General features: G+C 40.3%; 6 non-coding genes across 6 annotated transcripts; 5 read left to right on the forward strand and 1 right to left on the reverse strand.

Annotated features, from left to right (window-relative positions):
- The first annotated feature begins 1,907 nt into the window (after positions 1–1,907).
- Positions 1,908–1,979, forward strand: TRNAA-CGC (transfer RNA alanine (anticodon CGC)). The gene has a single exon. It is a non-coding gene; the product is annotated as a tRNA-Ala (tRNA).
- An 11,402-nt stretch (positions 1,980–13,381) lies between these two features.
- Positions 13,382–13,454, forward strand: TRNAF-GAA (transfer RNA phenylalanine (anticodon GAA)). The gene has a single exon. It is a non-coding gene; the product is annotated as a tRNA-Phe (tRNA).
- Positions 13,455–17,150: 3,696 nt separating this feature from the next.
- TRNAA-UGC (transfer RNA alanine (anticodon UGC)) lies at positions 17,151–17,222 on the forward strand. Its single transcript has one exon. It is a non-coding gene; the product is annotated as a tRNA-Ala (tRNA).
- A 3,525-nt stretch (positions 17,223–20,747) lies between these two features.
- Positions 20,748–20,820, reverse strand: TRNAK-UUU (transfer RNA lysine (anticodon UUU)). The gene has a single exon. It is a non-coding gene; the product is annotated as a tRNA-Lys (tRNA).
- A 1,186-nt stretch (positions 20,821–22,006) lies between these two features.
- TRNAR-CCG (transfer RNA arginine (anticodon CCG)) lies at positions 22,007–22,079 on the forward strand. Its single transcript has one exon. It is a non-coding gene; the product is annotated as a tRNA-Arg (tRNA).
- Positions 22,080–25,967: 3,888 nt separating this feature from the next.
- Positions 25,968–26,039, forward strand: TRNAA-AGC (transfer RNA alanine (anticodon AGC)). The gene has a single exon. It is a non-coding gene; the product is annotated as a tRNA-Ala (tRNA).
- The last annotated feature ends 333 nt before the right edge of the window (positions 26,040–26,372 follow it).

Raw genomic sequence — 26,372 nt, forward strand, 5'->3', positions numbered from 1 at the left:
CTCTTTTTTTTTTTTTTTAAGATTCCACATATAAGGGCTATCATATAGTATTTGTCTTTCTCTGTCTGACATCTCACTTAACACAATGTCTTCAAGACCCATCCATGTTTCTCATATATAACATCTTCTTTACCCTTTCATCCTGGTCTGTCATTAAAAAATGGCACCCAACTAGTTACAGTTTTCTCCCTGGTTTTAGATGCATTATAAAAGCACTTCATACATCTGCTAATTGCTGACTATTTTCACAGAAAATTGATAAACAATTTTGGTGTTCAGTGTATGTTGGAGTAAACAGAAAAAACCAAAATGAAGCCAAAACTTGTGAGGAACTTCTGGTAATGTAACTGGTACTTAGGCTTCTCCAATTTCAATGACTCTGGAAACTTTCATATTTGTGCTTTCACCCTCAAACAGCCTACTGTAATAATTTCCTACTCATCCTCCTGGACTCTCTCTCTCTCTCTCTCTCTCTCTCTCTCTCTCTCACACACACACACACACACACACACACACACACACACACACACACGCTCATATACTAGACCTTGCAGAATTTCGTGGGTGCCTCTTCTCTAGCGCTCAATTTCAGCGAAACCTGCCACTTCTGTCTCCTCCTATCTATTCTAACAGCCCCATGAGCCAACTGAGAGAGAAATTCTGCCAAACGAATAATGTCCTCTCAATTCCAAAAGATATTCAATGATATATTTACTAATATAGGCAAAGACATAAGATGAATGAGGAAGATATAACACATACTAGGAGTCGTACCAGAAAACGAGTCTTTCTGGGTCTTTTATGGACGTTTCAAGGCCATGATGCTAACCAGTGTGACTGCTAGGGTTCAAGATCAGACTAAGAAGCATTTTTCTTTGTTTGTTTGTTTGCTTTTGTTTCTGTTTTTTGGCTTTGCACAGCTGTCAGTAAAAGAGTTCCTGATTGCTACACCTCAAAGGACCTTTTCAGTTCTCACTCTGCTGCCTCTCTGTATGCTGTGCCTTCTGAGCACTCCCACGCCCGTGTATTCATATCAGAGCGCTGAGCTGAGTTCACTGCACTGCACTGACAGGCGGGAACCGATGGATGGATCTGTTAAATTCAGCATGTCCAAAACCAACGCCATCTCCTCCGCATAATCTCTCTTCCATTCTGAAGAAGACGGAGGAGGAGGAAGAGGAGGGGAGGAGAAGGGGGAAGATGAGGGGGAGGAGGAGGAGCTCCCCAGGGTAACGGCCTGGTCCAGTGGTTAGGACAACGAGCTTTCACTGCCGAGGGCGCAAAAGAACAATAGATCTCTTTTTTGTTTTTCTTCCTGTTTCTTGGATGACTGGGTTCTCTTTTATGTGCGACCCACTTTGTTTCTTGCTCTGTAAACCCAGTAGGTATCTCCAACCTGTGTCTAGATACCTATTAACTTGCTTTTAATCAACAGTTCTTTCCATCCCTGAATCTGCTGTTTAGTGCGTGCCTTGAGCACTATTCTCCTAGACTATTCTATGAACCTTCTTAGTTGCCATCAGGATGTAATAAAGATGAATAGACTGTTGGGAATGAATCGCTGAACGAATTGCCGGTGGTTTTTATTTTCACCTGGGGTTTTCCCATTAAAATCTTGCCCTTAACATTCCTGTGGAGCAAACAGCAAATAGCAAGAAGTGTTTTATCCAAGGAAAAGTTCGTCAATTTTCTGACACACGTTTTCAATATTTTTCGTTCCACTTCAAGTTTTATTTGGTAAAGAATCAGTATCACCCACAGCTCCCTGGCCCTCTCTCTCTTAATGCAGTCACAAATCCTGCTCCGACACACAGTACTGCTAAAACAACAAATACAGCAACTGGGGAGATAGGCCCACGGAATACGGTGAGATATTTCCTGAAGGACCTCCACTGCAGCCTGCGGAAGGGGGTGTAGCTCAGTGGTAGAGCGCGTGCTTCGCATGTACGAGGCCCCGGGTTCAATCCCCGGCACCTCCAGTTGTTGGCGTTTAGGAAGCCCTGGAATTGAAGTGTAATTTTTCCTTGATTCCTTTACCCATTGCCTGCTCACAAGAAAAGTAAACATATGATGAGATTGAAGTGCTCTTTTCCTTGATTCCTTTACATAAGACGAGATTGAAGTACCCTTTTCATTGATTCCTTTACCCATTACCTGCTCACAAGAAAAGTAAACATATGATCCAAGACGTTCATTTTAATGCTGCACTGTTTAGGCTTCATGAACCTCAAAACCACTCAAGTCAGCTGACAGAGTAGAAGTCTATTAGTTTCCTACGGAGGCTATAACAAATTACCAAAAACTTGGTGGTTTAAAACAACAGAAATTTATTCTTTTACCCTTCTGGAGGCCAGGAGTCCAAAATTAATATCACTAGACCGACATCAGGGTGTTGGCAGAGTGCTGCTACCTCCAGAGGCTCTAGGAGGAGAATCCGTTCTTGCCTCTTCCAGCTTCTGGTGGCGGCTGGCGTTCCTTGGCTTGTGGCAGCAACACCCCAGTCTCTGTCTCCGTGGTCATGCTGCCTTCTCCTCTGTGTGTGTGCAATCCCCCTCTGCCTCTCTCTTTTAAGGACACTTGTGATTACATCAGGCCTACCCGGATAATCCAAAGGAATCTCTCGATTTCAAGACCCTTAATGTAATTGCATCTGCAAAGACCTTTTTCTATATAAGATGACATTCACAGGTTCTGGGGATTGGGACCTGCTATCTTTGGGAGCAATTATTCAGCCTACTATTAATAGGATCCCCTAAACCCAAAACAAATGTGCCGTCATAACTTTTCACCTTGGCTTCTGTTTTCCACTATTACTGAGAGAAGAGAAAAAGGAGAAGAAAATAAGAGGCTTGAGGAAAAATTTCTTTAGTTTCCTTTGTTTTATGTGAAGTTTTAGGATGAGAAACAGAAAGTCTTCCCTCTGATTAGTCTCTCCATCACCAAAAGTTTAGTCCAAAAATAAACCAGAGAATACTAGTTGAATGAGTGGGTGATGCTACCGGAAAGGACAGCTGTCAAGAAGCTAGAGTCCTGCCAAACATGAAAAAAAAAAAAAAAGATTCGGCTTTACACGACTCAGCTTACACATGCCAAATTGCTATTTTGTACTATCCAATTTCCCTTTATTTTGTCACTCATCCATTGTTACTTCTTTTCAAATCTCTACATAAGATTATGCCTGGAAATGTCAGTTAACAACAAATATGCTACCATGAAGAAGTGTCAAGAAAAAAATTTTTTTGGTATGTATGTCAAAATGGAAATTATTAGCTGCCAAAACAAGAAGATATGTAGTTCACAAATGTCTAAGACATTTTCACTGTAGCGAAAAACCAGCCATTTCCTCTACTGTTTCCTGCCCATATAATCACTTCTGCTTTGTAGTTTCCAGGCACTCCTCAAAATTTCTAGTCCATTGATGGCCCCGTTAAAGGGCCATTATGGTTACAAATCCATAACTATCTCTGCCCATCTTCACCGCTGAATATTAGCGAGGGAAGGGAATTCTGTCTCCCAGCTTTACTCTTTCTTTCCCTATGAGAACTTTACTCTTTCTTTCCCTCCTCACCTCTCAGCTCTGAGAAAGAAATTCAATCTCTTTCAAATGTCCTTAGTTGATTAATTCACAAGCAAGGAGTGTGAAAGGAAAAGAGAGCAAAACACCACTAAATTCTAATATAAATTGGGAAATTTGCATCTTTGTCTCTGCTTAGCAATGTTTTCAATATGATGGGAACCACTTGAGAAGCACCTACTGTCCAAATCTTGGGATCATTTCAGAACACTGGGTTGCCTCTCCCTCAATAACCAAAAACTGTGGAATATATAATTACTCGGACAAACAATATTTTTCTAAACTATTTGAGAACAATTTGCAGATATTTTATCTTTTTCTCCACAAATCTTCTTATTATACACTTCCATCATAATCTTTTTATTTTATGCATTTTATATATATTTCTTAAGAGTAAGGGCATTTCCTTACCACAGCACAATGATCAAATTCAGGAAATTTAACACTGATAAGTCTTTTCTAATATACAGTGCATATTTAACTAATTTTACCAATAAAATACTTTATAGAAATTTCTCTCCCAATCTAGGGTCCATTCCAGAGTCACATATGAATTTAGTTACTCCTTAGTCTCCCTTAATCTGGAACGGTTTCTCAATCTTGCCTTTTGTGAGATTGACATGCTTTTGAAGAGCACATGCCAATGATTTTGTAGAATATTCTTCAATTTATGTTTTGATTAGACTAAGTTCAGGTTATGAATATTTGGGAGGAATATCACAGAAATTATGTTTCCCTCTATCACACCAAGGGGCATGTGATGTCAGTTTCTCCCATTGTTAGTGATGTCAGCTTTGATTACTTGGTTAAAGTTGTGTCTAATAGGTTTCTTTCCCCATAAACTCATTCCCTCATAATTAATAAGTAATCAGTAAGGGATACTCTGAGACTATACAGATATCCCGATCCTCATCAAAAGTTTACCTATGCTTTTAGCACTGATCTATGAATTTTGCCAGTCTATTATTATTCTGATGGTAATTTTATAACTTTGTTATTACCTCTGCCTTTATTAGTTGGCATATCACTGTAAGGAAAAATTTCCCTTCTTCCATATTTATTCATTTAAGTATCCAAGGATTGTAATCATTTATTGTCATTATTCATCTCAAACTGCCCCAGATTTGACCAGTGAGAGTCCCTTCAAGTTGGTTTCTGGATCCTTTTGAATTGTCCTCATGATTTTTGAGCAGTTATATTCTAGCACAGAAAGATAACTTAGGATCATCTTGTACTCTCCCTCATCCAGCCTTAGAGTCTGTGAATCCTACAAGTAGCTCTGTTTCCTTTTAGTGGGGATTGGTATTCAAAAATCAAGATATGGGACTAGCATTGCTTATTGCTACTGAGGTATTAGTTTTTCTAGGCCCTGTTAGCAGACAGATCTGGAGGGAGAATGACAGATACACAAACAGACACACGTGAACGTGCATACACACACACACACACACACACACACACACACACATTTCATATCCAGAGCCAACAGCGCTATTCATTACTTACCTCCTTCTTTTACAGTGAAAGCCGTGAATTCCAACAACAATATATGTGTTCATTTTCCCAACCACACAAAAGTAAATTCACACACACACGTGCACGCATGAAGATAAATAAAATTCACACAAAATATCAGAATTGACATACCCTTAACACTACAAAAAATAACCCTGCTACATAGAGGTTATGATTTGTTTGCTTTTTTTTTTCTTGTCTTTACAACCGGGATAAAGTACTGTGTAAAACATTTATTTGGATGTGTTCTTTCTTTTTCTCTTGAATGAGGTTATGTTATCCTTTTGAAATGCAGTTATATTTTTTTCTATTCATATTCAATTTTGCAGTAGTTTCACACACACTTGAGTCAGTTTTATTTTTTGACTATGTAAAACATTAATGTTTTCAAGAGTCAAAAGAATTCAGAGAGTAATATTCAGATAAATTGTGGGAGAATGTTGTGTCCCGTGACTCACCCAAGTGATGGAATGGAAGCACAATCCAAGCAACCTAATCTGATGGGAACCCAACTTTGTGATCGGATTCTCATCACAAGCTGACCACAAATCAAGAACAGTGCCTTTCTTTCTACCACTAAGGTTCCTTTCTCCTGGAGTAGCCATGCCTGAGAGAGGATAAAGTGTAAGGAGTTTAGAAATAGCAGAATTGAACTTAAGGTGGCTTATTTTGATAACCTGCTCTTCAAAGATGCAATGCTGGTCACTAGAAGGTCACAGAAAGTCTCTGAGAAGCTGATAAGAGTGAGGGGGTATAGCTCAGTGGTAGGGCGTGGGCTTAGCATGTACAAGGTCCTGGGTTCAATCTGTAGGACCTCCACTTTTGTATTTTCTTCTTACCCACATACCCTAAGAACTCTTGCTTCCTGAAATATCTTTGTCAAACTCAGTCGTCTTGGCTATGGCAATTCTTTCTTAACCTTTTCGGGACACAGGGAGGAATTGTGCTCCTTCACTAAAGTTATCTGTTGTTTGCTCTATTATTGACTGCATCTCTCCAAGCACTGTCAGCAATCACTAGCTCATGGGCCACTGTCAATAGGTTATAAAAAGCAAGTAGCAGTTTTCCCAACCACCCAATTTCCAGTTGTATGGAATCTGAAAGCATTAGCAAATGTGGGTCTGTGTGGCCTAATGGACAAGCCATCTGATTCCTTGTCAGAAAGTTAATCACTTAAGTTCTTCTATGGTTCTTTTATTCTAGCTCCTTCCTAACCAGGATGCAGGAGGCTGAGAAGATTTCACTAAAATAATTCACTAGATTTCACTGCCAGTGTTTGATGATGGTGTGCTGGTGGGTACTTTTTGGCTCAGAGCCCCTCAAACTCTGGAGCTTACATAAAAGTCATTTAACTACAAACAAATGACAAACAAGGAAAAAATAGCAGTCACCTCAGCAGAAATCTGTAAAGGGAAATAGTACTTCTCTGGGTGTTCGAAGAAAGTTTCCAGTCTGAAATGGCAAACATTCTGAACTCTGGGGTCCAAGATCAATCTAGGGGAAAGTTCATTTCTTTGTTTCCCACAAATAGATAAAGAGCTCTTATTCTCCCAATCCCAATAGATCATTTCCAACCTTACTCTACTTACTCTCCAGGGACGCCCTCCTTCCAAACTACTGAACAACCCATATCTCCAGATCAGAGCTCTTTGCACAGCTTCAGATTCTGGTATCACAATGCCTAAGCAGAAATCCACAGGATACACAGTCTTTTTTTTTTTTTTTTTTTAACATCTTTATTGGAGTATAATTGCTTTACAATGGTGTGTTAGTTTCTGCATTATAACAAAGTGAATCAGCTATACATATACATATATCCCCATATCTCTTCCCTCTTGCATCTCCCTCCCACCCTCCCTATCCCAGCCCTCTAGGTGGTCACAAAGCACCAAGATGATCTCCCTGTGCTATGAGGCTGCTTCCCATGAGCTATCTATTTTACATTTGGTAGTGTATATATGTCCATGCCACTCTCTCACTTTGTCCCAGCTTACCCTTCCCCCTCCCCATGTCTTCAGGTCCATTCTCTACATCTGCATCTTTATTCCTGTCCTGCCCCTAGGTTCGTCACAGCCATTTTTTTTCTTTTAGATTCCATATATATGTGTTAGCATACAGTATTTGTTTTTCTCCTTCTGACTTACTTCACTCTGTATGACAGACTCTAGGTCCATCCACCTTACTACAAATAACTCAATTTCATTTCTTTTTATGGCTGAGTAATATTCCATTGTATATATGTGCCACATCTTTGTCCATTCATCTGTCTATGGACAATTAGGTTGCTTCCATGTTCTGGCTATTGTAAATAGAGCTGCAATGAACATTGTGGTACATGACTCTTTTTGAATTATGGTTTTCTCAGGGCATATGCTGGTAGTGGGATTGCTGGGTCTTATGGTAGTTCTATTTTTAGTTTTTAAGGAACCTCCATACTGTTCTCCATGGTGGCTGTATCAATTTACATTCTCACCAACAGTGCAACAGGGTTCCCTTTTCTCCACACCCTCTCCAGCATTTATCGTTTGTAGATTTTTTGATGATGGCCATTCCGACCAGTGTGAGGTGATACCTCATTGTAGTTTTGATTTGCATTTCTCTAATGATTAGTGGTGTTGAGCATTCTTTCATGTGTTTGTTGGCAATCTGTATATCTTCTTTGGAGAAATGTCTGTTTAGGTCTTCTGCCCATTTTTGGATTGGGTTGTTTGTTTTTTTGATATTGAGCTGCATGAGCTGCTTGTAAATTTTGGAGATTAATCCTTTGTCAGTTGCTTCATTTGCAAATATCTCCTCCCATTCTGAGGGTTCTCTTTTGGTCTGTTTATGATTTCCTTTGCTGTGCAAAAGCTTTTAAGTTTCATTAGGTCCCATTTGTTTATTTTTGTTTTTATTTCCATTTCTCTAGGAGATGGGTCAAAAAGGATCTTGCTGTGATTTATGTCATAGTGTGTTCTGCCTATGTTTTCCTCTAAGAGTTTGATAGTGTCTGGCCTTACATTTAGGTCTTTAATCCATTTTGAGTTTATTTTTGTGTATGGTGTTAGGGAGTGTTCTAATTTCATTCTTTTACATGTAGCTGTCCAGTTTTCCCAGCACCACTTATTGAAGAGGCTGTCTTTTCTCCATTGTATATTCTTGCCTCCTTTATCAAAAATAAGGTGACCATATGTGCGTGGATTTATCTCTGGGCTTTCTATCCTGTTCCATTGATCTATATTTCTGTTTTTGTGCCAGTACCACACTGTCTTGATTACTGTAGGTTTGTAGTATAGTCTGAAGTCCAGGAGCCTGATTCCTCCAGCTCCGTTTTTCTTTCTCAAGATTGCTTTGGCTATTCGGAGTCTTTTGGGTTTCCATACAGATTGTGAAATTTTTTGTTCTGGTCCTCTGAAAAATGCCATTGGTAGTTTGATAGGGATTTTTTTAAAAAGTCTATTCTTGTTTTCAACCACCAAAGGGAAAACCAAGCCAGCAAACTACTAAACATTCAGAAAGCAGAAAAGCAGTCTCTTTCTCCATCTACAGAAGCCAAGAAACCTGGAGGTCTTCCATAATGCATCCTCCCCTTTTCTTATTCTCCAGAAGCAGTAACTGTCCACCAGGCAGTCACAAACCACCTGTACAGCCAATCTTGAGGTCATCCACTTGACTTGTGAGGGACTCATCTGTATTGCTCTGTGCCTGTACTAGGAGTGAAGAGACCATGGCTTCGTCTATAGGTATCACCGACTGTTCAGTGACTGTGGCTTTCCACGACCAGAGTCTTCAGACCCTGTTCCACAGTTCAGACTCCTTTTGAGGCAAGAGCATCGTGTGAGGAGTAAAGGAGCCTGTTGCAAATGCCAGGAAGAGTTTCTTCAGGAGAAAGTTGTGTTTCAATAAGCTTCTAAGAGTTAGAAACATGTGCAGCAAGCAAACGGGAACTTTCTCAATTTTTTGCTTTTCAAGCAAAACCTTAAAAAAAATAAGACGCTTCCACGGTCTCGGTTGTGTTCAACCTCAAAGCTGCCGCTTCTACTGTCGACTCTGCTCCCACCGCATCCACGCCCCCAAACCCGGGCATCCCTGCAGCTCCCAAACTACCAGTGCCAGAGGTTCCTGAACTTCAAACGAAACCTCACCCTCACGTTTGTCCCCCAAAGCGCTCAGCCTGTCTATCCAGCAATGGGGAGTTGCGAGGCGCTCCCGAAGCCAGAACAGTCTTCGACATAAAGAGCCAAATCCTTTTCGGGGACAAGCCTACCTCCCTTGAGAGAAAAAGATCTCATCTCTTTCCTTATACCCGGACGAAGCCACGGAGAGACGTGGAGCTTAGACACCCCCCACCTCATCCCATCAACTTCCCCTCAAATCCTCATCATTATGAGGATGCTTTTCCTTTGCCCACTTCCTCTCTGTCCCTTTTCTCCTTTTCTTCCTCCACTTCACCCCACCCCGCCTCTTTGCTCTTCTGGCACTCCTCTCCTCCCTACTGTGTGCTCCGGAATGAAATTTGCAAAGTAGCTTAGCGCACTACTAGTCGCATTTGCACACATTTTAATCTCTGTATTGAGACGCTCATGTGTAGCTGATATTTTAATTTCCACATTGCTTTCTAATTCCTTTCCTTATGTTCCCAGATCAGCCTTTCCCCAGCATAGGCTGATGCTTGGTCTGGTGGGGGGCTAGGTGCATGGCTGGGGCTAAAACCCTGGGTAGATAGAGAAATGCTGGGGGGAGAAAGAATCAGTAAGAGAATCTAAAATAATTTTAGAGGAAGTCATCCAAAGACTTGCATCCGAATTTCCACTCACACCAAATTTTGGCTAAAGGCAAAAAGCTCGACCCTTTCAGAATCGGAGATTAAGATTTGAGAACCTGTCCAGATATACACAGGGGTTTATTAAAATTCACTTAACAGGTGGTTCTTGGGTGCTGCCCTTTCCTCATTCCAGAGATGATTATTTCTGAAATCCTGAAAGCCCCTGAAATTGTTTCTATTTTATTTAACAAAAGGAGTCCTATGTCCTGGCACTGTTCACTTCTTATAAAAAGTTCCTAATGCTCACAGATAGGTAAAAAACAATTCTTAGCCAGGCACCAGTCTGCAGACCACAATCTGAAAAGCACTAATGAAGAGGTAAGATGTACTGGAGGTAATGAGGTATCCAAGGAGATCCTTTTTCTTCTTTTCTTGTTATTTAAATTGAGGTTTAATTAATGTAAACAAAAATGCATGAAATTTAATGATTCAGCTTGATGGGTTATTACGTATGCATACACCCATGTAACCAACAGCTCTGGCAAAGATACATGATTTTTCAGCCCCCAGCTGCTTCCTCGTGCCTCATCCCAATCAATGCCACTCTCTGACCTCTATCACCATAGATTAGTTTTTCTTGCGTTTTGAAATAATATAAATAGAATCATACAATATGTACTAATTTGAGTGTGGATTCTTGCACTCAATTTTTAAAAAGTTGGATACATCCATATTGCTGCTAGTAGCAGCAGTTCTTTTTCATTGCTTGGTAATATTCCATTGTATGAATACTGTGCATCACAACTTTTTAATTCATTTTACTGTCAATGTACATTTAGAGTGCTTCTAGTTTGGGGCTGAAATGTCTAATGTGGTCACTAGCATTCCTATATTTGTCTTTCAAGGGAAATACTCATGCATTTCTCTTGGGTATAAATGCAGCTGTGGAGTTTTGGGGGCATAGCTTACATGTATATTTAGATTTAGTCAATATTTCCAAATAGTTTCCCAATGTGTGTGCACCAGTTTACAGTCTCATCAGCAGTTGTCTGAGTGAGTATTCCAGTTGCTCCACATGCTCAGCAGCACTTGATATTGTCAGTTCTCTTAAGGTAATTGATTCTGGTGAAGAGAAGTATTATTTCATTTGGTTTTTAAATTTGCATTTCCCTCATAGCAAATTATGTTGGGCACCTTTTAAATTGCTTACTGGCTATTTTGGGTATCCTCTTTCTGTGAAATGCATGTTAATTTGCTCTTTCTTAATGAGATTTTAGTCTTTTTCTTAGTGTTTTGTAGAAGTTCTTCACAGATAATAGTCTTTTGTAAAACGTAAGTGTTGAAATATCTTCTCTCAGACTGTAGTTCATCTCTTCTTAAGAAGGAGAGGACTTGAAAAATTTTGTAAGAATAGGAAAGAGAAAAAGAGAGAGAGGTTGAAGTCAGAAAAAAAATAAAAAGTTCCATCTGGAAATCTTTCCTGGTGGTTGCAGAAAAAAACGCCTCCAGGCAGTTTGCTGGGGCGGGAACCTCGGAAAGAGCTGATAGGATGAAATGTGTTAAGAGCAGAAACGGTGCTATTTGCCTTGCGACCCTTCCATTTCTCCTAGTGTAGCAGCTTAAGAGGATACAGTTTAGAGGTTTAAGAAACAGTAGGATTTCAGACAGTGGCTTTTCTAACTGGCCAACTACAGTCTCTTTGAAGACCCCCCTCAGAAATATGGTTACTATTTCAAAGATGATCTTCACGACCTTTCTGTCGTGAGAGGTGTAGTTCAGTGGTGGTTTATCCTTTCCTTACGAGAGGGCTGGAAACCATACACATGCATCTATTTTTCTCCCTTTACGCTTTGCTTGCTCACACGGAAATAGACACATTATCCGATGGATTGCCTTTAAATGCTTCCGGTTTCTACTCTCTGTGTCTCCGCACTAACAACCACGTGTCAGCACAAGGAAGGCAAGGGAAAGGAAGTGACTAGAAGAAAAAAATTGGCTCCTTCCGGATTTCCTCAAGCCGAAGCAAGAAGCCTGTCTCCATATTAACGTGCCCAATAATCCTTTTAGCCTTGTCATTGAAGAGCAAGACAGAAAAAGAACCGAAAGACTAGGCTCGATAATTTCATTTTGAATTGCCTTAGTTTTCTGAGCTGTCTTTGAGTAGTGGAGTAGCCGAATCCATTTCTCCCCCTATACTTCCCTCCTCCTCTACCAACCCATCCAGTCTCCTAAAACTGGATCCTACTTTTAGACATGGATTTCAGGGGAGCCCATATATTTTGGGGCGAACGAATGGGTGATGTTGAACAAAATAATGTTAGACTGGCCCCCACAAATGAAAATTTTAAATTTTGGGAGAACAGCTAAGCTGAGCTTTTCGAGGTGGCCGAAATAGCTCAGTTGGGAGAGCGTTAGACTGAAGATCTAAAGGTCCCTGGTTCGATTTTCTTAGTGTTTTGTAGAAGTTCTTCACAGATAATAGTCTTTTGTAAAACGTAAGTGTTGAAATATCTTCTCTCAGACTGTAGTTCATCTCTTCTTAAGAAGGAGAGGACTTGAAAAATTTTGTAAGAATAGGAAAGAGAAAAAGAGAGAGAGGTTGAAGTCAGAAAAAAAATAAAAAGTTCCATCTGGAAATCTTTCCTGGTGGTTGCAGAAAAAAACGCCTCCAGGCAGTTTGCTGGGGCGGGAACCTCGGAAAGAGCTGATAGGATGAAATGTGTTAAGAGCAGAAACGGTGCTATTTGCCTTGCGACCCTTCCATTTCTCCTAGTGTAGCAGCTTAAGAGGATACAGTTTAGAGGTTTAAGAAACAGTAGGATTTCAGACAGTGGCTTTTCTAACTGGCCAACTACAGTCTCTTTGAAGACCCCCCTCAGAAATATGGTTACTATTTCAAAGATGATCTTCACGACCTTTCTGTCGTGAGAGGTGTAGTTCAGTGGTGGTTTATCCTTTCCTTACGAGAGGGCTGGAAACCATACACATGCATCTATTTTTCTCCCTTTACGCTTTGCTTGCTCACACGGAAATAGACACATTATCCGATGGATTGCCTTTAAATGCTTCCGGTTTCTACTCTCTGTGTCTCCGCACTAACAACCACGTGTCAGCACAAGGAAGGCAAGGGAAAGGAAGTGACTAGAAGAAAAAAATTGGCTCCTTCCGGATTTCCTCAAGCCGAAGCAAGAAGCCTGTCTCCATATTAACGTGCCCAATAATCCTTTTAGCCTTGTCATTGAAGAGCAAGACAGAAAAAGAACCGAAAGACTAGGCTCGATAATTTCATTTTGAATTGCCTTAGTTTTCTGAGCTGTCTTTGAGTAGTGGAGTAGCCGAATCCATTTCTCCCCCTATACTTCCCTCCTCCTCTACCAACCCATCCAGTCTCCTAAAACTGGATCCTACTTTTAGACATGGATTTCAGGGGAGCCCATATATTTTGGGGCGAACGAATGGGTGATGTTGAACAAAATAATGTTAGACTGGCCCCCACAAATGAAAATTTTAAATTTTGGGAGAACAGCTAAGCTGAGCTTTTCGAGGTGGCCGAAATAGCTCAGTTGGGAGAGCGTTAGACTGAAGATCTAAAGGTCCCTGGTTCGATCCCGGGTTTCGGCAGTAGCGTTTTACTGTGGTGTAATTATTAACGCGTTACACGACAGTTATGCCCCAATCCCCAAAATCTATATATAACTACAATTTTTACGGCTTTTTGCAAGCGCGATCAAGGGATGTGTGTGTGTGTGTGTGTGTGTGTGTGTGAAGTGTCTTCCACGAAGTGTTTACTGACAGTGATATTTTATTTAAAGTTTCAAAACCTAGGAAATTATTTTCCTAGGAGCTAGGAAATTCCAATATGCTACATGCCCTTGCACTTACAATTCATTTCTGCCTTTATGTTGTGTGTGTGCTTTTGAATCACAAGAATTGTTGTTGTTGGTGGTGGGGAAACCTGCAGAAAAAAGAACTACACTGTGTAAGTGTATGTATGTGGGTGTGGTATATGCAAGGAAAATTTTCCAATCAGAAAATATGGGTTTGTATCTTGAGTCCACCCCGTTTTTAAACTGCTAGACTAAGGAGCTTTGTTGAGCATCATTGAACTTTTAAACAATTACAAGAACATGCAGAGTTTTCTTTTTGACAAGATATTCATTCCTTCAGCCTTCCACCCCTGTCTAGAATTTGCACATCTTAAGTTATTTCTGTTTTGTTATCCAGGAAAGAATGAAAATAAGCACTCCTTTAAGAATTATTCTGTTGAATTTTCACAAGGGGACCTAGAATACTGAAAAATGAAAGCAAATGGACAGTAAAGTCGTCAAGACTCAGGTACCAATACCCCATTTTTTCCTTTTAATTTTGACTTTATTTCTTGAAACTCTTTGTTAGGGATAATAGGTCACTGTTGTGTCATTTTGAACTGCTTTCTTCTTTTCAAATTTCTGTGTCAGTTTCATAGTGTCTGTTTTCCACCGACAACTCTTGGACACTTTGTCAGAAGAAAATAACCAACACTATTTCAACATCAGAACTGCATCAAGTTGCAAATGGAAAATTGGTACAAGCTGAGAAGCAACGTCAAGGTAGGGACATTCGTTGTACAGGAACTTGGCATTAGAAACTTATCCATTAACAATCTATCCCTCCTCAATTCAGAAGCTTGCATTTTATTTCATTAAGAAGTATTTGATTATCATTGACAGTAAAATGAATTAAAAAGTTGTGATGCACAGTATTCATACAATGGAATATTACCAAGCAATGAAAAAGAACTGCTGCTACTAGCAGCAATATGGATGTATCCAACTTTTTAAAAATTGAGTGCAAGAATCCACACTCAAATTAGTACATATTGTATGATTCTATTTATATTATTTCAAAACGCAAGAAAAACTAATCTATGGTGATAGAGGTCAGAGAGTGGCATTGATTGGGATGAGGCACGAGGAAGCAGCTGGGGGCTGAAAAATCATGTATCTTTGCCAGAGCTGTTGGTTACATGGGTGTATGCATACGTAATAACCCATCAAACATCACTGAGTATTTTATCGCCTAACACAGTAATGATTCCTTTACATTCTGTTGAAGTGGGAGGTCTAGGGTAATTCACAAAACATAATTAGCCTCACATTCAATATCTAAAAAATGAGGCTAATGATGTCTATGTAAAAAGGGATACTGTAAATACCGAAGGAGATCATGCAAGTGAATGCTTTGTGTCATGTCCACACATAGTAGGAAACTGGTAGACTGTGCTCCATATTCCTTGGCTCTGGTGTTCTCCCAGAACAGCATCTAAACATGTCATGTCTTCTGTATCTAGGGCTGTCCAATAGCCATATAATAAAGCCATAAATGAGTCACTTTTGTAACTTTACATTTTCTAGTAGTCACATAAATATTAAAAATAAGTGGTCTTAATTGAAGAAGAATATTTAAATAACTTGGTGTATCAAAAACATCATTTAAATAGTCAATCAAAAATTATTAGTGATATAGTTTACATTTTAAATATCATATTAAGTCTTTGAGGCCTGTTATATATTTTACACCTACAGCACATCTCAATTTTTAAGTGTTCAATACTCAAAGTGGCTAGTGGTACCATTTTGGACAGTGCGGGTTAAACATACACGTCATAGATTTTCAGATTTTCTGAATTGAGTATATATGGCATGAGTGTGTTCTGTCTCTCAATTTAGAAGTTTAATTCCTGATAAGAATTCTGTATTAAATGAATCCATAGTCTGAAGATGGCTATAGAGTTTTTAAAAATTGAAGTATAGTTGATTTACAATATCATGTTAGTTTCAGGTGTACAACATAGTTACTCAACAATTTTTATAACTCTAAGTATTTAATTTTAAAAATCCCCACTTTGTTCATGGGGCAAAAAGAAAAAAAAAGACATACCTTATTATCATGAATTCCTGAGACCCCAATAGACATGCAGTTTTCACCAGATGTAACACAAAATTATGACCAAGCAGCGTTTCTGCAAACCTTCCTAATATTGGAAAGCATCATAAACCTAATATTTTACAACATCAAACAGTCAAAATAATCCTCCTCAGCACTTCATGGGCTAAAAATTTCATGAGCCAACTGAAAGAGCAAATCTGTCAGACAAACCATATTCTTCCAACTTCAAAAGGAACTCAATGTTATTTTATGAATATTGGCAAAAGTCCATAAATGAGCAAACCAGAAGGAGAAAGGGTTAGCCACTGGAAATCTGGTGCCAGGAAATGGGTTCTCTTGCAGTCTTTTTATATATTTCAAAGAACACAGTCTTAACCACAATAAATCCCAGGGTTCAAGAAATGTCCGGGAGCAAATTTATTTTCCTACGAATATCACTAATGAGAATACTTTTCTGTCTTTATCCATCCTCCACATAGTTGTATCTACTGATTACTCACAAATCCAAAGCTGGAGGCAGGGGTAATTGTCTGAGTTCACCATGTAACATTCTCACAAGTGTGCACCACATAGATCTTGAATTTAACATGAGCAAAGCTTGCTCATCTTCTCCGTCTTCCAAACTTCCTCCCATTTCCATAAGAATTTTTAAAACCTACGCTTTTTCTGCACTTTCTTCTCTTTGGTAATGATATGGCTTCTTTCCCTCCCTAAATAAATGAATGAACAAACAAACAAACACATAAATAAATACTTTTTTTTCCCTTTATCCCTAATGTCTTGCGGCTATTTGTCTTTGGTCTCGCTCTCATAATTTAATATTCCTCTCCATCCCTGAAGCTGCTGTTTCATTCATGCCTTATGAATGCTTATGAAGAAGAGATTTTGGATTATTGGCGGGGCCTGCTAAATTAGCCGGGTGCCTAGATTAGAAGAGAAAAAAAGCCCCTTACACTGCAATGTTGAATGCATCGCTCTAGGGTTTTTTACTGCCTGTGGCCTTCCTCCATCAAATCTGGTCCTTAATATTCCGATGGAGCAAGCAACAAATATCATGAAGCGTTTTAGGCAGGAAAGAAGCTGAATTTCAATGGCCTTGTGTCTCAGGTTAAGACATATCTGGAGGAAATCAAAAGGTCCAAAAAGTGGGACTTGATTTGATCTCTTGCCAAGCATAATAGGAGACCCCAACTATGTTTTAAAGCTATGGTGGCAACTTCTTTTGGTTATCTGACACGTTTCCAATCTTTTGCCTTCCACTTCAAGTTCTATACTCTAAAGCATCAGTATCCTTCTTTGGTTCCTCTACCGCCAAGACACCCAAGGATCCAGAGCCTCAGGAAATAAAATTTATTCCCAAAGAAGCATTATCAGAACCGCTGCTCGGGAGGGGGTGTAGCTCAGTGGTAGAGCGCATGCTTTGCATGTATGAGGCCCCGGGTTCGATCCCCGGCATCTCCAAGCCTTGGTTTCCCTTTTCCCTCAAACTTCAAGGAATACAGATTTAGTTCTCTTACCCTTTTCTTCCCCGTTATAATCCTGTACACATACAAAGTAAAAACATAACCCAATGGATTCGGGTTAAGTCCCTCGTCTCTTGCTGTGAGCCTTGACCTCACCAAAACGACTTCAACAAGCAGAAGAAAGACAAAAAGGAAGTGGGAGAAAGAACGGGATGCCAACAGGAACAGTCTCGAAATCTTGGCCCTGAGATTAAAGTCATGACAACCTACACACCGAACTATCTAGAGTTCAGCCTCTGAAAACCATTTCAAATTAAAAATACTTGGTTACTGCCTTACCTCTCTTATCTTCCATGTCTTGCATTCCAAGCTCAACACATTAAACAAACAAACAGCAACAACAACAACAAAAACACTCACTCCTACGTATAGCTCAGATGGTGAAGTCTAAAGACAAAGGCGGTCCCTGCTTCTACCTTGCGCTCTTCTCCTACCACTAGCGCGTGGGGATCCGGACCCTGTGGCCTCCCTGCCGCGCGGTCTGAAACCTCCAATACCACCGGGATACACTAAAAACAGAAACTCAACCGCAGGACTTCTCTCAAGTGCTCCAACGACGGAAAGAGCAGCGAGGCTCTCTGAAAACCGCGGCAGTCGGACAAAACGAAGGGGATCTTCCTTCGGGAAAGCGCTCTCAGATCACTTCATTTACCGGGAATGGGCCTGCTTGTTCCCCACGTACCCAGAGGAAGCGCAGCAGAGACGCATAACTAACCGCCTCTCCGCCCATCCGAAACTGACGCCAACCTAAGCACTCGTCCACTTTTTTCCTCCTCCACCTTCCTGTGGCCGCTGAAGCCGCGGACTCCACGCCTGCCTTTCGTTATCGTTACCTGTATTCTGCTCTCGTTCTTTCCCCTTGACGCACTAATCTCCCTCCTGGTGTTAACTTTCCCAAACATATCAGCTCACTTGTCTTGGAGTCTCTAAAGCCGAGAACTGCCAAACCTGGCTGACTTTCAGAATCATCGGGGGGAGCTTTTAAACAAGGTCGATTTCTGGCTTAGCCCATCAGAGATAATTTAGAATTTCCTCCAAACCTAGTACCTGAGTTGACTGTGGAACAAATTTTGGCTGAAGGTGGGAAGCGTCTCCCCTTTCCACAGGGACAATGGGATCTCAAGAACTAAGTTGGCAACCGTCGAGTTCATTTTGCACGTCGGGCCCAGCGGCTGAACCTGCCCCCTGGTGTTCTTTCATTCAGAAAAGGATTCCGTATATACTAAGAGGGGCAAAAATCGATGCAGCATCCTGCTGTCTGTTCTTGTCCCCAACTTGGTCTCTGTGCGTCTCAGAACCAGAGCTGCAAGAGCCCGGGAGACAAACCGATGCCGGATTTCCCAACCACGGTGCTGGCCCAGGCGTTGACAAGGGTATTGCTTTTATTAGTTTCTTCCTTCTGTTTGCCTTAGGTTTCTTCTGCACTTTTTTCCCTTGGCTATCTCAGTGAAAACTTAGATGACTAACTTGTGATTTTTCTTTTCTTGTATGCACTGAGTGCTATAAATTTCCTTCTCAGTGCTGTTTTAATATGTATCAGAAATTTGTAGTGCGGTCTTAGTGTATCAGAAATTTTGATACATTGTATTTTCATTTTTATTTCATTCTAGTTATTTTTAAATCTCCATTGAGATTCCTCCTTGTTCCGTGGGTTATTTAGAACTGTGCTGTTTAGTTTCCAAGTGTTTGAATATCTGCCTCTTATCTTTCTGTGACTAATTTGCACTGTGGTCAGAGAACACACTGTATCTTTCAATTCTATTAGATTTGTTGAGGTTTATTCTACGTCCCAGGATATATTCTATCTTGGAATACGTTCTGATGGATTTGAAAAGAATCTGTACTCTGCTTGTATTGGATGAACCGTTCTATGTTGATTGGATTCTGGTGGCTGATGGCATTTTCAAGTTTTTCTATATCCTTGATCGTTTTCTGTTTAGTTGTTCCATCAGTTATTCTGAGAGAGACGTTGAAGTCTCCAGCTATAATAGTGGATTTGCATATTTAGTCTTTCAGTTTTATCAGGTGTTTTTTTTCCTTCACATATTTTGCAGCTCTGTTGTTTGGTGCATACATATTTTGGATTACTATGCCCTTCTTTGTAGATGGGCACTTGTATCATTATATGATGTTCTTCTCTGCCTCTGATAATTTTGTTTGTTATGAAACTGACTTTATCTGACATTAATATAGTTACTCCTGCTGTCTTTTGATTGATGTTTGCATGACATGCCTTTTTTTTAATCCTCTTAAGTTCAAACTGCCTATATATTTACAGGTTATATTTGAGGTGAATTTTTTTGTAGACAGACAGCATATAGTTTGGTCATGTTTTCTAATCTACCTTGTGGGTTTAATTGGTGCACTTAGACTATTTACATTTAATGTAATTATTGGTATGTAGGGCTTAAGTCTGGCATTTTATTTTTTTTTGTTTTCTGTTTGTTCTCTGTTATTCTTATTGTTCTCTTCTCTTTTTTTGTTGCCTTTTTATGGACTACTTGTACATATTTTGGAATTCCATATTCATTTATCTATACTATTTTTTATTGTATCCTTTTGTATAGATTTTAAAAAGTCGTTACTGTAAGAATTCCATTATAGATATTTAACTTAGACTGTACTGGTGTCACCATTTTACCAGTTCAAGTGAAATGTAGCAACCTTACCTCCCTTTCTGTCACTTTACTATTCTTCACTTGTAATATAATTATCTTAAGTATTTCTTTCACATGCATTTAGAACCACATCAGACAGTGTTATACTTTTGCTTCAACTTTCAAACATAATTTTAAAAGCTCAAGACAAGGAAAGTTTATTGTACTTACCATGTTTTTTTTTTGCTTACCATGTTTTTTTTCTTCCTTCCTGATACTCAATATTCCTTCTCTTATCATTTGCTTCCTGTTTGGAGAACTTACTGTAGCCATTCTTTTAAGGTAGTTCACTGGCAGCAAATTATCTTAGTTTTCCTTTATCTGAGAATATCTTGATTTTCTCTTCATTCCTGAAGGATATTTTCTCTGGATATTGTATTCTGGATTGATAATTCTGTTCTTTAAGCACTTGGAAAATGTTGTGCCACTCTTTCTGACCTCTATGGTTTCTGATGAGATAGATAGCCGCTGTCATTTGAATTGTTTCTCTATACGGGTAAAGTGTCATGTATCTCTGGTTTCAAGACTTTTTTGCCCCTTTGTTTTTAAGAATTCAGAAGTCTTGGTTGATTTTTTTCCCAGTCAACTGATGAAAGAGACTCTCTTCTAAAAACCACATAAAATCCAGATCTTCAGGTCGGCAATCCCTATTCCAAATGACTTCCCAAGACTGTCCCTTGGGGTTGGTAAATTTATCATGTAATCATTTCACACCTATAAAGCAATGAGCAAAGTTTCAATCAGTATAAAAGCAGGATATCATTTCCCCCTAACTCTTCCTGTATGAATAAAGATAAGACAGAGCACGCCTGAACAGGGACTTGAACCCTGGACCCTCAGATTAAAAGTCTGATGCTCTACCGACTGAGCTACCCAGGCCCGATTAGCTAGGTTTTTCCTTAGTATCTTATCTATCTTCACACATTTGGACAATTCGTTTTATCCTTTGTGTATTAGTTCCCAAGTCAGATTTCTTGAATTTTCCTCATTGCTAAGAAGATTCTGTTTGAGAGAGATGTTATAATCGTTAGGAACATTTTCCTTCCTCTTCTCTTCTTTGTCTTCCTTCTCTAGGTTTTCAGAACCAGAGATGCTGCGTCCCCTAGACAAAGCATTGCCAAGTTTCAGACTACATTGCTAGACAAAGAGGGTTTCATTTCTTGCCAAGTACCTCACCTAAATTTCTCCAGGCAACACTCACACTATTTCTGTTTCTCTCTCTCTCTGCATTGTCTTGTACATATTTCTTGCAGCCTTTGTAGACAGAGGGAAAGAGAGTTGAAGGAGGAGGAATTTGAAGATGAAAGAAAGTGTTCCATAATGGGTCCCTTTCTGTGGATGGATGAAATTGCCCCCAAACATTCCTTTGGCAAGGGAGTCTTGGAGCTGGCTGATGGGAGGGTGGGAACCACGTGGAACAGCTCATGCTGGCCAGGCATTCTGCCCAACGTGGTGTGGATTTACATTCTTCCGCTTCTACTGGAGCCAGTAGTTGTCCAAACAGGAAAACCACAAGGGACCATTATCCAATATATGCTTCTCATTGAACCCATTTCAAGAAGGAAAGGGATTTAACTAAAACAATTTCGCAGGAAAGAGCAGAAGGCATTTCCTTGGTCTAACCAGACTCATTCAGTCCAGGCCCTAGCTCTTACCCTCCGCTGCTCCTGTTTGAGCTTACAGATTTTTCTCCCTGGACGATGCGCCATTGTATCTTTGAGATGGAAGGGGTCAGAACATACCAAATTCTGAAGCTCCCTCTCCTTACACTATCATCATCCCTTCTTTGCAGACTCCAGTTCTCGGCTCATATGTCTCCACTGAACTTGCATCATCATTAACTTGCATCAGACTTAGGTAAGAAAGCCTTCAAAGGCTGTGTCACTTTTGATCACCTCACTGTTTATTAATTTTAAGTAATTGTTGTCAGGAACTTGATGCAGTTTTATTCCCTTTGGGGCAGGAATGTTATGAATGAGATATTCTTTCCAAAGAAGTTAGAAATTTGAAAACAGAAACCTACCATGTTTCAGCTTTCAGGTTTGAAAACAAACACTTGCCAACTGGCTACGTGGCCTAATGGATAAGGCATCTGATTCCGGATCAGAAGATTGAGGGTTCGAGTCCCTTCGTGGTCGTTTGCTTATTGCTAGGCAAGAAACGGAATCCTTTTCATTTGACTTTCTAAGGGCTGACCTTGAGAAGAAAACCTGAAATGAGGCAAGAGTCTTAAAAAAGCAAAATTAGTATGCCCACTAATTACCGATACCTTGTGTTTTGTCATTGGCATCTAATCACCAGATAATACTCAGTACTGAAATACTAACGCATGTATAGTTATTGATACCATAATGACCCTGGATTTTCTGGCTCAGAATCCTTCTCTAGAACTGGTAGACAGTGGCCAAGAAAAGGTTAGGAAGGGGAAGAAAAGTTGACTGCAAACATTTCTCTGAAGAAAGCTGGGTTTCAAAGAGTTTCTATCTAAGAGTTCAGAATATGTGCTTGGAGGGCTAGGGGAGATACTAAACCCTGAACATGCACTAGCAGTCTGGACCCTCATAGTGAGAGTCTGATGCTTGTCAACTGAACTATCTAGCTCAGGAATTCAACTTATCCTGAGAATTTATTCAAAGCTAATAAGTGGATTATTCTCTAACCTTTCTACTATTTGCCTTCGTTATAAATACAGGGCACCAATATTTGAGAAATTCACCTGGCAGAGGGATCCTCCTTCTACATTCAGCATAGCTTCCTACTTAGAAAATCTGAACAAACTTGTAACAGGTAGAGATTGAATCAGTAATCAAAAACCTTCCAACAGAGTAAAGTCCAGGAGCACAGGCACATTCAGCTAAGCTGCAAGACATAAGATTAACACACAAAAGTAAGTTGTTTTTCCCTACACTAGCAATGAACAATCTGAAAAGGAAATTAAAAAACCAATTCCATTTACAATAGCATCTGAAAAAATAAAATACTTAGGAAAAATTTAACCAAAGAGGTGAAAGACTTGTACACTGAAAACAGCAAAACATTGCTGAAAGTAAATAAGGAAGAGGGGTAGGGAATTTCAGTGGGAAGCATCTCTGTTCCTCCATCTACTGTCTATTTCATGACTCAAAAATTATGAGACTCAACAAAAATATCTGTCAGGTTCTTTATTTTCTCTCTTCTTTCCATCTTTTTTCCCTGTACTGAAGGTGAACTTCCTCTTAATGTTGGGGTAGGCCTCTTTTTCTTAACTGTTTTGTTTTGTTTTTCTTTTTCTTTTTTGGCTTCATAGTGTGGATTGCAGGGATGACCCTGCATCCTCAGCAGTGAAAGTGCAGAGTCCTAACCATTGGACTGCCAGGGAATACCCTGGGCCTCTTTTTTTTTTTTTTTTTTTTGGTGGAGATTTAGGATGGACTCCCCCCTACTTCAACTTTTCCTCTCCCATCCCATCTTCCTTTTACCAAAACAACCACCCTATGTGGAACCAAGGTCTATGGAATAGAACTGGAACAGCTGCAAAGGCAATTCACTGAATCATTGGTTTTCTTGTCGTATGAGTGGGGAAATCATGAGAAAATGAATGAAAAGGTGCAAGAAGGATTTGGTTACAGAGTAAGGAACACACATGGAGTTACAGGGATTTTACTCAAGACCTTGTATGTGGAAGGCACCTGCTCAACACTAAAAATCAGCTTGCCCTAGAAATTCTTCATAACATATCAGTGCCATTTTTGGATGGTTTTGAGAAACCTAAAGGTTGGCAAGGGAAAGTCCACTGAGATAAATTTCACCAATGTAAAAATCATTAAACTAGATCCTCTCTTGCATCTCTGGTTCAATATTCTGGAACAGAAAAAGTATATTAGGCAAAACTAAGGAAATCTGAATAGATTGTAGATTCCATTTTTTAAAATGTATCAATTTGAGTTCATTAACTTGGCAAATGTATCATCCTATTATAAGCTGTTAACAATATGGGAAACTGAGTGCAGGGTATAGGGGAACTCTCTGTAATGTCCTCTCCATTTTTCTCTATATCTACAACTGTTCTAAAGTTAAATTCTTTTTATAAAATAAAAATGATCTCTCTTTTAGATATACAAGAGAAGAGAGCATTTAAAAGGATTTAGAGCAAAGGTTTTGCTGCAGAGAGTGAATGCATTTCTAACAGGGCTCTTGTACCGGTTAGCACCCACATTCAACAGGAGGGTGACTTATACGACCTATGCCACTGTCTGATTTCTATGATGATTTTAAATAACATTCAACAGAGGCTAAAACAAAAGAATAAGCATGTGATTAGTAACGTGCTCCAAACGGAAGCTGGCTTCAGTAGGCTTTTGTGTATGTATGTATACATGAAGTTATGGGGAAAGTGAAAGAGTCTACACCAGAACCGGGTCATGAATGCTGGGTCCTCAGACTAAGAGCCTGATGCAGGTCCAACTGAGCTACCCAAGAGAACGAAAGTTTCAGTGAGAATCTATTCAAACCAAAAACGTTTAGTCACTGCTTAACCTTTTCCTTCCACGCTTTCCCTTGTATTTTAAAGCCAAACACCCTAAAAACTAGTTGATGGCAGTTGAAATGCCCAAACACAAAACTGCGGTTGGAATTTGTTTCTAAACTCAACGCTGCATCGGGATACGTATAACGTCGCCTTTCTAAAATCTCTAATACCGGGGTCTACTGCTCCAGAGATATGCAACCACAGGTGCGCCCTTGAAAATGCTCAGCCTGTGTTTGCCGTGACAGAAAGCGGAGCAAGGCACTCTCAGAGTCACAAAATCTTGGGCAAAACGGGACGTATCTTTTTGTGGGACACACGCTTTCAAATCACTTACCTTAGGAAGGAGCCTTCTTCTCTTCCCGAGGGCCTGCAGAAAGTGTAGCAGAAATGCCGGGCTTGGTCACTTTCTACCTCCGAGCCTCTCCATTGAGACCCATCTCCAAACTAGTCCTCTTCTATCTTCTTCCTCTGCTGCCTCTTTTCTTCCCCTTCATTGGCTTCTTCCTTTTCCCTTCCAAGAACCAGGCCACTCTCCCTTCTCCAACACCTCTTCTGCTTATTCCACTTCCCAGCCGCTGGTCTTTCTAGTACGGTGATAATATAACCCATCCCAGTCGGTACCTGTCCTCTCCTCCCCATTCCCTCTCCTGACAGAAGGTTTAGGATTTTAACCAAAAATCTTACCTAGCTTAACAGTCGCACCAATGTTTGCCTAAAGGTGGGAGGTGTCGACGTTCTGCGCCCTGGGCACTGATGAAATTTTCAGACTTGTCCAGGCATAGGGAAGGTTTACAGAGAGCGAATTGGTTTCGCAGGTTGCGCGCAGCTTCCCTTGCGCTCTCCTCCTTGTGCAAATAATTTGATCTGAAAGTGATGCTGTAACAACAGGAGCGCCCACATTTCTACTCTTGCCTCTGTCTGCCGCCACTCTTGTGTTGTCTGCAAAACCAGAGCGATAGCATCGCCGTAACAAAGCCGCTGTCACGTCCCGAGTCCAGATGCCGAATGCAGTGGTTTGCAAGAGCACGCAAGACTGCCTGAGACACATACTTGTCGCTCTTTGTTTCGGTCAAGTATTGTGAATTAATTCACCTCTTATCTTAACTTCACACCTGGACCTACATTCCCTCGGCTGCACTCACGGAGCGCGCCTTTGTATCCCCAGCACTACGTTTTGCATTTTTTGGCAGCTTCGTGGGCAGAGGAGGACTTTCTAAAGAAAGGAGACTCTGAAGACGTAACAGAAGATTCAGTTCTGGGACTCTCCCTCGTGGTGGACTAGAACTGACACAAGAGGCAGTTGGCTAAAAGTCCGTGATGGGGAGGAGGATTGTGGGAAGACCTAAGGCTTTTTCGGTCCAGAATCCATTTCTCTTTTTCGTGCCCTAGCTGTGAGACAGCAGTCAGTCCAGAGGTTTCAGAAACAGAGGAACTGAACATATTGGACTTTGGCTTGCCAACACCGTCATACAGTGATAAATAAATAACATGGGACAATAGGTAAACGAACTTAGGGTAGGGGGGTGTAGCTCAGTGGTAGAGCGCGTGCTTAGCATGCACGAGGCCCTGGGTTCAATCCCCAGCACCTCCATTTGTCCTCAACTCCCTCACAGCTGAGGTCCCTCTCAGTTTTCTTTGTGTAGACCTTAACTTGTGTATCCTTCGGTTAATCATGTGACTATGGGCCTTGACATTCCCTGGACCTCCCAACATGACTACTTCAGTACAATAAAGCCAGGAAGCAAGTTAAGTACAGAAACTGCTCGCTCAGAATCAGTCTCCTGAAGGCGGAGCACCGAGTACACCATGTAGGGTCCTTTCTCCTTTGCTGCATTTTTTTCATAATTATTAAGAAGCAGGGAAGAAAAAGACAGAATGAAAGAGAAAAGGGGGAAGGGGGCCTTTGGAAAAATTCTTTTAGATT

Source organism: Physeter macrocephalus, chromosome 18 (assembly GCF_002837175.3).
Source record: "Physeter macrocephalus isolate SW-GA chromosome 18, ASM283717v5, whole genome shotgun sequence".
In the NCBI taxonomy this organism is placed as follows: Eukaryota; Metazoa; Chordata; class Mammalia; order Artiodactyla; family Physeteridae; genus Physeter; species Physeter macrocephalus.